Source organism: Gymnodraco acuticeps, unplaced genomic scaffold (genome assembly GCF_902827175.1).
Source record: "Gymnodraco acuticeps unplaced genomic scaffold, fGymAcu1.1, whole genome shotgun sequence".
Lineage (NCBI taxonomy): Eukaryota > Metazoa > Chordata > Actinopteri > Perciformes > Bathydraconidae > Gymnodraco > Gymnodraco acuticeps.
The window spans coordinates 328,551-338,962 of record NW_022991582.1 but is presented as its reverse complement, the minus strand read 5'-3'; the positions used below and the strand labels follow the sequence as shown (position 1 = coordinate 338,962).

At 40.0% G+C, this 10,412-nt stretch overlaps 1 long non-coding RNA gene across 1 annotated transcript; it reads right to left on the bottom strand.

Moving 5' to 3' along the window:
• Positions 1-4,592: 4,592 nt before the first annotated feature.
• LOC117533717 lies at positions 4,593-6,569 on the bottom strand. Its single transcript, XR_004567103.1, has 3 exons — positions 6,542-6,569; positions 5,496-5,642; positions 4,593-4,878 (listed from the first exon to the last, which is right to left on the bottom strand). It is a non-coding gene; the product is annotated as an uncharacterized LOC117533717 (long non-coding RNA).
• Between the last annotated feature and the right edge of the window lie 3,843 nt (positions 6,570-10,412).

Genomic DNA, 10,412 nt, shown 5'->3' with positions numbered 1-10,412 from the left:
GGCTTACGAGAGGCAGAGCTCGTCCCTGCCTCACTCCTCATCGCTCCCATCATGTAGTTGTAGCGGAGCTCGGCAAATTTGCTGATTTTGACTATAAAAAGCGATTGGAATCATACAGGAATCACACTTACAACACAGATCAGTGGAGACATTTTATTATCATTACTATTTCGTTTTTCTTTAGTTGTTTTTCCGTTACATTGTAGTATGGCCAGTCTATGAGTATGACAGGTGAGACACCTGCACACACGTGTGTACGTGTGTGCGTGTATGGAGCTCGTCCCAATGGAATCAGTAAAGGACCTTAAATGAGAAGGGGATCTAAAATGGTTAACTTAAAAGTCATTATAGTTATGTTAGTCTGTGTTTAATTCTTGAGTTGCGCTGTGTGTGTGTGTGTGTGTGTGTGTGTGTGTGTGTGTGTGTGTGTGGTGTGTGTGTGTGTGTGTGTGTGTGTGTGTGTGTGTGTGGTGTGTGTGTGTGTGTGTGTGTGTGTGTGTGTGTGTGTGTGTGTGTGTGTGTGTGTGTGTGTGTGTGTGTGTGTGTGTGTGTGTATATGTATAACGGTGTGACCGCTGAGGTAAACAGCACCCTCCTCTGGCGGTTGCAATAACTCATTCCTGTTGCATTATCTCTTTATCCTCAAGCAAGAGGGGTACAAACAATGTGTGTGTGTGTGTGTGTGTGTGTGTGTGTGTGTGTGTGTGTGTGTGTGTGTGTGTGTGTGTGTGTGTGTGTGTGTGTGTGTGTGTGTGTGTGTGTGTGTGTGTGTGGGGCGACCGGAGGGTTAACTCAAACATCTTGTTTTATTAGATGAGACCATAGACTGTATGAGACCCACAAACAGGAAATTCATTTCATGTGGGGGATTGAAATTAGATAAAAATGAATACAATTAAAGCAAATTAAATCCATCCATCAGGCTGAAAAAATGAAGGTGTTAATAGTTTTGTTACAGTAAAAAAAAAAACTTGACCAATTTGTCATGATTACATTAAAAAAGGACATTTATTCATCAGAACATGATCAGTTAAATGGTACTGGCTTTCATATAAGAGCTTACGTTTTAATTCAAGAGGTTAAGATGACATTACAGTCCTGATTGCTTCGTCCTGTTACAGTAATGACTGAACGGTTCCTCGCTGCAGGTCTGGAAGTCATGTGTCACCTCCTCCGCCGTGACAGAAGGGTGAGAATGTGACACGTCTGAGTACTAATGAGATCTGAAGCCTCCGTCGCAGGAAGACGGAGTCCGTGGGGTGGAGGTGTGGGGGTGAATCCCGTCTTAAAACCCACCTCTTCTCCTTAGCATTCGTAAACAAGTAGATTGTTGCTTTTATTTGCTTTCAGTGGTTTATTGTTTTTATTTTTTAAATATTACGTTTATTCTGGTTTGTTTTGTGTTTGTATATTTTATTTTAAATGTATTTATTTTATGTTTAGTGAGCTTATCTCTCTGTACAGCACTTTGGTCTGAAAGTTTGAAAGTGCTATATAAATAAAGTTGGATTGGATTGGGGTCAAATGGGAAAAGAGAAAGATGTAATGGCAAAATAGACAAATTAGCCGAGAGGGGAAGTCGTGTATAGAAGAGGAAATGAAGGAACAACGGCACTACTATAAGTGACGACGGAGAGAGTAATTAAATAAGGGAGTATGAAAAAGGAAAATGTGCCAGTGTGACTAATTACTAGGCCTTTTATTAATCTGCTTAATAACTGCAGGGTAACTGTGCTCCATGGAGATGATGGTGCAGAATAGTTAAATTACACAAAAAAAAAAAAACGTCTTGAAGGCAATTGTAAAAAAACAGAAAGTAAAATGAAAGCACTATATTTTAATTCCAGTATCCGATATTCTCTCCTTTTTAAAGATATTTTAAAATATTGACGTCAGCAACAGAGAAATAGAATGAAGATAAGACTCAATGTATGTGATGCATCTTCATTAAAGGGGCGCTATTCAGCTGATGTTCAGGTGTATATCAGTATGTACACTGTAAAAAAAAAACTCGTCAAAAAACGGTCAAAGTACTGGCAGCAGCGGCTGCCAAACAAAAACCCTTAAATTAAAGTAAAATACTTTAACTGAAATAAAGTGAATAAGCCATTAATTTACGGGAATTGTCCTTAAAGATTTTACAGGAAAACACTATAATTTTACAGATTTATCCTCTCTTTTTACAGTCAATAACATTTTAATAAAAATACAGCACTGATGGCGCGTTTCCACTGCAGGCCTCGCTCGGTTTGGTTAGGCCTTATTAGGCCCGGCTCACTTTATGCTGCGCTTCCAATACAGTTTAGGAACTGGGGCAGTTACTATAGTAACGCAGTGTAGGCGGAGCCGTGACGTCATCTTCAATGAGAGCCCCAGAAAAACAACACAGCCGTTAGCTCTTAGCACTCAGAGCTCACAGCTCCTCATATCTGTTCAGAAACTAGACAAAAGTTAAACAAGTACAAACCACAGACTGCCTGTGTCATGGCGAATACAGTCGCTGGTTTATGTATGTCTGTATAGGCCGTTGTTGTGAGTGTGGACGGTCGGAGCATATATAACGTTAGCTTAGCCAAGCTACATTTAGAAAACACGCATTTTAAAAGGGTTTTTCGCCTGCCGTCTGTCTTCAGACTTGTCAAAGCATTAATTCATGGTTTTTACTAACCGGTATCAGTATGTTGTTACTTCGGCATCATTTTGAAACGTGTATTACAATTAAATCACTTGTTGTAGTTGTAGCCGCCTTGCCAGCGATTATCTCTCTAGTTTAGCATACTCAGCCCGACTCAGCCTGGTTGTTCCTGGCCCTAGAACCACGATTTTATGGGGCCAGAAAAAAGGTGAAAGTAAAAATACATTAACTGAAATAAAGTGCAAAAGCAATTAGTATACAGAAATTGTCCTTAAAGATTTTAGAGGAAAATTTCCTCTCTTTTCAAAATCCATTGTCTTAAAATGTTACATTAAAATACCTTAAATAAAGTTCTGATGAGAAAAACTGTTTTTTTTTTTAAAATTAGATTTGTATGATCAAACACTAAAATAAATACAGAACCTAAAGTTCTACAGCTAGAATACTGTTATCTTACAGCTTTTTTCTAACATTTTCCAATCAAACAGGTTCAACAAAATGACATCACAAAATGTTCTGTAGGAAACAATTACTCTGAAAACTTAAAATATAAAAATATTTGTAGAATTATAGTACAACTAATGAATACAGCATTTCATATTTAAACATCATACTTATAAACAGTAGAAACAAAAAGTAAGTTGAATTTTTTAAGATTACTTTGAAACATTCTCAACTGAAAATAACAGAAATTGCAAAATGGCGACATGTTCACATTGTCAATGTGAAGGAGCAGTGAGCAGGATTTAGTACGTCTAACATTGTAGGTTCCAACCAATGGATAACTTGTTCACTCACCCTCCTATCCCAAGTTTGTAGGATAATGAATATTGGCTGCAAAAAACTTGAGGCCCAATCATGTTTCCTCTGTCCATTCTGCGCTACTGTAGACGTGGCAGTGCAACCTAGAGGACAAACAGATCAGAATCAGAAACGGGTTTATAGACAGGTAGGTTCACACGTACGAGGAATTTGACTAGGTGTCGTACATACAAATTTTTAAATTTTAAAAAGTACACAAATAGCGAACAATATTAAGAACACTGTAATAAAAATATAGTAAGATAGAAATAAAATAAAGCAGTAACTTACATCGAAATAGAATGCAATAAATTATAGAATATAAAATATGTGCAGTAAGCAATATTTAAACATTGCATTATTTACCATCCTGTGATCTCCATTATGTAATGCATAGAGTCTGCGTTGTGGCTGAGGTAAAGTGTCAGTGGGGGGGGGGCGGGCCTTGTTGAGGTGGCGAGAGGTTTTGGTCCTGATGGAGAGAGGTGTTGGTCCTGATGGAGAGAGGTTCTGGTCCTGATGGAGAGAGGTGTTGGTCCTGATGGAGAGAGGTTCTGGTCCTGATGGAGAGAGGTGTTGGTCCTGATGGAGAGAGGTTTTGGTCCTGATGGAGAGAGGTTTTGGTCCTGATGGAGAGAGGTGTTGGTCCTGATGGAGAGAGGTTCTGGTCCTGATGGAGAGAGGTGTTGGTCCTGATGGAGAGAGGTTTTGGTCCTGATGGAGAGAGGTGTTGGTCCTGATGGAGAGAGGTTCTGGTCCTGATGGAGAGAGGTTTTGGTCCTGATGGAGAGAGGTTCTGGTCCTGATAGAGAGAGGTTCTGGTCCTGATGGAGAGAGGTGTTGGTCCTGATGGAGAGGTGTTGGTCCTGATGGAGAGAGGTTCTGGTCCTGATGGAGAGAGGTGTTGGTCCTGATGGAGAGAGGTTCTGGTCCTGATGGAGAGAGGTTCTGGTCCTGATGGAGAGAGGTGTTGGTCCTGATGGAGAGGTGTTGGTCCTGATGGAGAGAGGTTCTGGTCCTGATGGAGAGAGGTTCTTGGTTCCTGATGGAGAGAGGTGTTGGTCCTGATGGAGAGGTGTTGGTCCTGATGGAGAGAGGTTCTGGTCCTGATGGAGAGAGGTTCTGGTCCTAATGGAGAGAGGTGTTGGTCCTGATGGAGAGGTGTTGGTCCTGATGGAGAGAGGTTCTGGTCCTGATGGAGAGAGGTTCTGGTCCTGATGGAGAGAGGTGTTGGTCCTGATGGAGAGAGGTTCTGGTCCTGATGGAGAGAGGTTCTGGTCCTGATGGAGAGAGGTGTTGGTCCTGATGGAGAGAGGTTCTGGTCCTGATGGAGAGAGGTGTTGGTCCTGATGGAGCGCAGCCTCCAGCCAGAGGGTTGTGTTGAAGGCAGAGCTGAAGTCCACAAACAGGATCCTGGCGTAGGTTCCTGCTGTGTCCAGGTGCTGGAGGAGGAAGTGAAGTGATAACTATTAGTAAACCATAATGATGGATGTTATTATCAGCAGCTGCCAATAGATCCCCTACATCTTGTATGATGGACCTTTGAAGCACAAGCAAGAGCACGCACGCACTATTGTGGGAACAATCAAACGCACCCTCCCAGGCACTGCGTGTTAGCGAAGTACAACTGGGATTTCGAAGAGGAAGATATGCTTGGTCAATTCTTAATAAAAAAGAAAAACCAACAAATGAGCTTTGGTAAATACCACTAACAGTCTATTTCCTTAAAATGGTACATATCGCTGAATCTATATTTTTATCTTCAGGTGATGAAATCTGCATAATGTTCCTGTACAATAAGATTCGAGCATTTTGTAATCCAGTGAGGAAATTCAAGACCAGTAAATATTGATTGATTAAACAACACTAAATAAAATGTTAGTGTTTTCTTCAAACTCAGACTCTCTGCTGCGGCTGTAAATCAAAGACAAAACAATTGTCTGATGATCTTTGTTGAACAAGGTCTGATTGTCCTGTACAAGTACAATGTGGGGGATTTTTAAATACTTTACTAAACCACATTCAATATTATGTTTGACACAAGTTAGTTATTACTCACATATCAAAGTCTTTTCATCTGCAAGATGGAAGAATAGCTGGGTGCTGCCTGGAGAGACTGATGAGAGGGACACAGGCTGGCTTCAGCAGCTTTCCACACAAAGCCATCACATCTTCTCTTCCATAGTCTTCGCTGTCCACTGGTGCTCTGTCAAAAGAGTGAACATCACAGCTGTCATGGTAACCCTTTGTTACACAACATACAACCAACATGTGTCAAAAGTGACCCGAATTAGTTTTAATTGTAAATATCTTTGCAATAAATTACTTGAACCATTCAGGATCCCAGGTATTCCTCAATTAACATGTTTTGGATCAACACCAATTCTAATTTTTATTTTTCCCTTTCTTACTTTTTGAATAAAAATCATGTTTGTATCACTACACTTCTAAGGCACAACATGGGTCAAACATTACCTGTATTCTTTTGCTATGTTATTTCATGCATGGCTGAGTGTTTCTTTACTATACATTTTCAAAAATAATTAATTTTAGCAGTGATTTGGACCAAGCATGTATGATGTAGTAATACAAAAAGTATTTTAGTTCAGTGTGACATTAGCTAGTCATGTTAGCGTGTAATATATAGAGCAGCGCTAACTAGCAAGTTAGCCGAACGTTAGCGGTTAGCTGTTTATGCTATGCTAGCTGTTGGCTACTGAACATTAACAAACTAGATTCCGCTGTAAGAAAGCTGTCAAACTTTACATTAAACTTGGCGACAACACTGTGACCCCACTGCATGTTTATGTGTAATTCTCCCGTGTTGGAGACGAGAGGGTGAGGGGGCAGCACTGCAATAAGCTGTAAACTAACGTTAGCAGCCGCATGTTAAACCGGGTTTCCCGGGCGCAACATCTTGCAAGAAACAGCATCTCAGGGCTTCTTAACATTTAACAACCTATTAATGATGCATACCAACTTAACGGGAAGAAACTCCGCTAACTAGAAGAAGAAACGTAACCTTAAATTAAAAATTAAAAATTCACAAACTAAGTAAGGATTATCTAAATACATGTTTAACTCCATTACAGTTGCAGGACTCACCAGATCTCAAGTCTTCTTCTGTTCTTTGTTGACGTCCCGATGCTCATATTTAACGTGTAGATGTAAAACGATCCCGATATTAATCCATAAACTCCTGTAGCAGACATACAGACCGCTGTAGCTCCAGTAGGAGGAGACCCGCTCAAACTGACTTGGATGTTTCAAATGTGAAGTTGAACGACAGGCGCGGACAGTTCTCATTGGCAGGTTTCTTCGATGACGTTTATATTAACCAATCAGGAGTGTTGTGGACTCATTCCAAACATGCCTGACTTGTCTGCCGTGTTTTGGCTGAATTCTATTTCAAGTGCCGTAGCTCTGGCTGTCGGCCAGAATCCGAAAACCATACATTATACTGTAAAATTAAGGTTTATTACTGTAAATTGACCAATGGAAAAAAAACACAGCAACATAAATAAAACAAGGATAACTGTGACTTATTATTGAGTAAATAACAGTGTGTGTTTTAAACCTTGGTCCTCCCTGCAGAGATTTCTCCACTTTCTATGATTTTAATTTTTTTTAATGATATTGTCAACTGTAGATGTTTACAATATAGTAAGTTAGGAATTTCATGAAAACATATTTATTTACTTTTGTTTCAACATTGGATATTTTGTGTTTTTGTTGGATTCAATCGAATATTGAGAAAATGATTTATGTAATGCTCTCCTGCTGATGTTCAGGTGTATATCAGTATGTAGTGTCTACTTTAAAGAGTGCTCTCCTGCTGATGTTCAGGTGTATATCAGTATGTAGTGTCTACTTTAAAGAGTCCTCTCCTGCTGATGTTCAGGTGTATATCAGGAGGTAGTGTCTCTACTTTAAAGAGTCCTCTCCTGCTGATGTTCAGGTGTATATCAGTAGTGTCTCTACTTTAAAGAGTTCTCTCCTGCTGATGTTCAGGTGTATATCAGTATGTAGTGTCTCTACTTTAAAGAGTCCTCTCCTGCTGATGTTCAGGTGTATATCAGTATGTAGTGTCTCTACTTTAAAGAGTCCTCTCCTGCTGATGTTCAGGTGTATATCAGTATGTAGTGTCTCTACTGTGACATGTCTCCATGCTTTAATGTTCAAAAAGCTATTTATTCTTCTCATGTGCTGCAACACCTCTTTTTCACCCTCTGTCTGAAACCAGAGCCCAGTCTGCTCTGATTGGTTAGCTGGCCGGCTCTGTTGTGATTGGTCAACAGTTTAGAAATCACGTACAATGTGTTTGAGCGCTAGCCAATAGGAGCTCAAGTAAGTCCATTTTATTCATCCTAAATTGGGAAATTCTCTGACACGGAAGCATCTAAACAGGCATTACACTTGTGTCGAAAATATATATAAAAGATAAACATAAACAACAAAAACAATATCCATAAAAACAGTAGGAAAATATCAATACAGTAAAATAGGAGAAATGACGGAATCCCCCTTAGTTTAAAAGCAGGTGCATGATGGAAACTCTTACTTGATTTGGACCTGCTGTCTATTAAATGTGAGTAACTTTTCCAAATTAGTGTGTGTGTGTGTGTGTGTGTGTGTGTGTGTGTGTGTGTGTGTGTGTGTGTGTGTGTGTGTGTGTGTGTGTGTGTGTGTGTGTGTGTGTGTGTGGGGTTGTCGAGTCACGATCCCACACACACACACACGGTCTGGCCCTGGTGCTCACTCCCTCTGTGCTCCACTCCCACGGTCCGTATGCTGCCCTAGCTGTTGCTCAGCGTCTCCACACACTCTCCTGCTCTGACACACACCAGCGTTCCCTCACGGAATCACAGAACAAGATGCACTGGTTCCAAAATCACATGGATGCACAACACAGATATTTAAACAGGATAAAACACACACACATACATCTTTGTAAAACACAATCCTCTCGGTGTCCAAGCAACCAGACAGGGAAGACAAAGTGTACTTTCACACACGCATCAAGGACGTACAAGTAAAGATTTCCTAACGTGCAATTTTGTATCATTAGCAGGTAAGGCCTTGACATTTCCAGAAGAATGGAGGTAGTGTGTGTGCAGCGGCTGTGAGGGAATGAGATTATTTACAGTTCAGAAGTCTCAGTCTTTCAGGTGAGTAACTTTTGAACATCTGCCAGACTTCACCTGTCCTTCCGGATCACACTGAATGAAAGGGCAGTGCCGTTAGACTTTATGAAAGAAAGCGTATAAATAAGACCTTAATTTACCTCCGTCCAGACCAGAAACAGAAGTAGCAGAACCGATGAAACACAGCAAACCTCAGCAACATTTCAGCATTTGTATCCACCATGAATATTGGGTCAGTCGGTGAATGAAACGTGAACTAAAAGCGAACCTAATCTGAGGTGTTCAAGTGGCTTATAATTATCTTTTTATGAATGTTTGAGGACATCTGTGTGTGAGGCTGTGAGCCATAAGTTACTTTCCGACTCTAGCGTATTTCCTTCGAGAGAGTCTCTGTCAATAAAAGTTAATATGAAAAGAGCCTCTGACAGTTGGTGGATGAGATGTTGCTTAGTAACCGAGAAACGTGACAGACTGATTGAACAGTTGGTGTGTGTGTGTGTTGAAGTGTGTGTGTAGGACGGGTATATAGTGTGCATGTTCTGTGTGAGCTGTGTAAATGTGTGAAGCAGTGCTGCAATACATGACTGATATTGCAATTCAATATGATAGTTGATTTAAGAAGGGTTGATCATTCTTACAAATCTCTCATTATCATTGAAAAATTATAATTCTTGTTTTTCCTACAAATAACTCTATCATTGAAAAATAAAAAGAATCTCAGGAGAATCTGTACCAAACAAATACGTTTTTGCCTAGTTTGTCGAATATGATTTTAAGGCTGGTATATCTCTGCAACTCCAACATATTTTAACACATAATAAGCCTTTAACAAACATCGTACTTCCTGCGATTTTAACATTCTATTAGTCCATATTGCGATTGCGAAGTTAAATTATTATGCAGCAATAATGTAGAGAGACATTTAGGGGCAAATACAAACATTTAAAATGCCTACAATCTGGCCGCCATGTTGTTTACTTGGTCCCAATGTTCTGAAAACTACAAACCAAAGAAAAAAAAAAAATGTAAAGCCTGAAATCAATAGAAAGATGGTGATTCAATCAGAAGCCAGAGATGTATTTTTGTATTAGGGAAACTTATAATGTGGTGATTGTAAGGGAAACTTCTGCAGCAATGGAGAGTTAGGACTCAGAGAGACACGAGGAGAGTTGGAGCTTTGACACGGATCTTTAATACAAGCATCGGCCGGAGAAATTCACATCACAAGTCACACAGTCAAAGGTTCTGACTGCACTGGTGGGTTGCCATGTCAAATCTGCCCAGTATCTCTCTCGATAGACCATTTAACTAGTTTACAGAGAGTTAAACCCCATATTGGGGGATGGGGCGTTAACACCTGGAGACACTGAATCACTTATCTGACTCTTAGGCTCTGTGACCGAGAGTTGATCGGTCATAAAACTGGTAATGTCTACAATAGCTGAGACTTCCCATTCCTTAAGACAGATAACAGACTTAGGGTTGGTCGTAAACGTCAACACACAGAAAAGGTTAGACTCCTATAAGACAAAATGAATCCCTAACAGTGATGAGATGTTCTTGTCTTGAAACTGAAAAAGAATAATGAAAATAATGCAGAATTTGCTTTCTGCTCGTCTGGTGTGTTATTATCTTTTCCGATCTAGAATACCGTTAAACTTAAATTGGTTCCTGAAGCAAAACCTTCAATTTTTCAAGATTTTTCACACAAATGAGTTACTGTTTTCCAACATCTCACATATTGCTGGCTGGTATCAGTTCCAGGCTGAGGACTAAGCTAAAGAAGCTGCTATTCTAAAAGTCATTTTTCATCCAAAAATATGTGTCGTTCG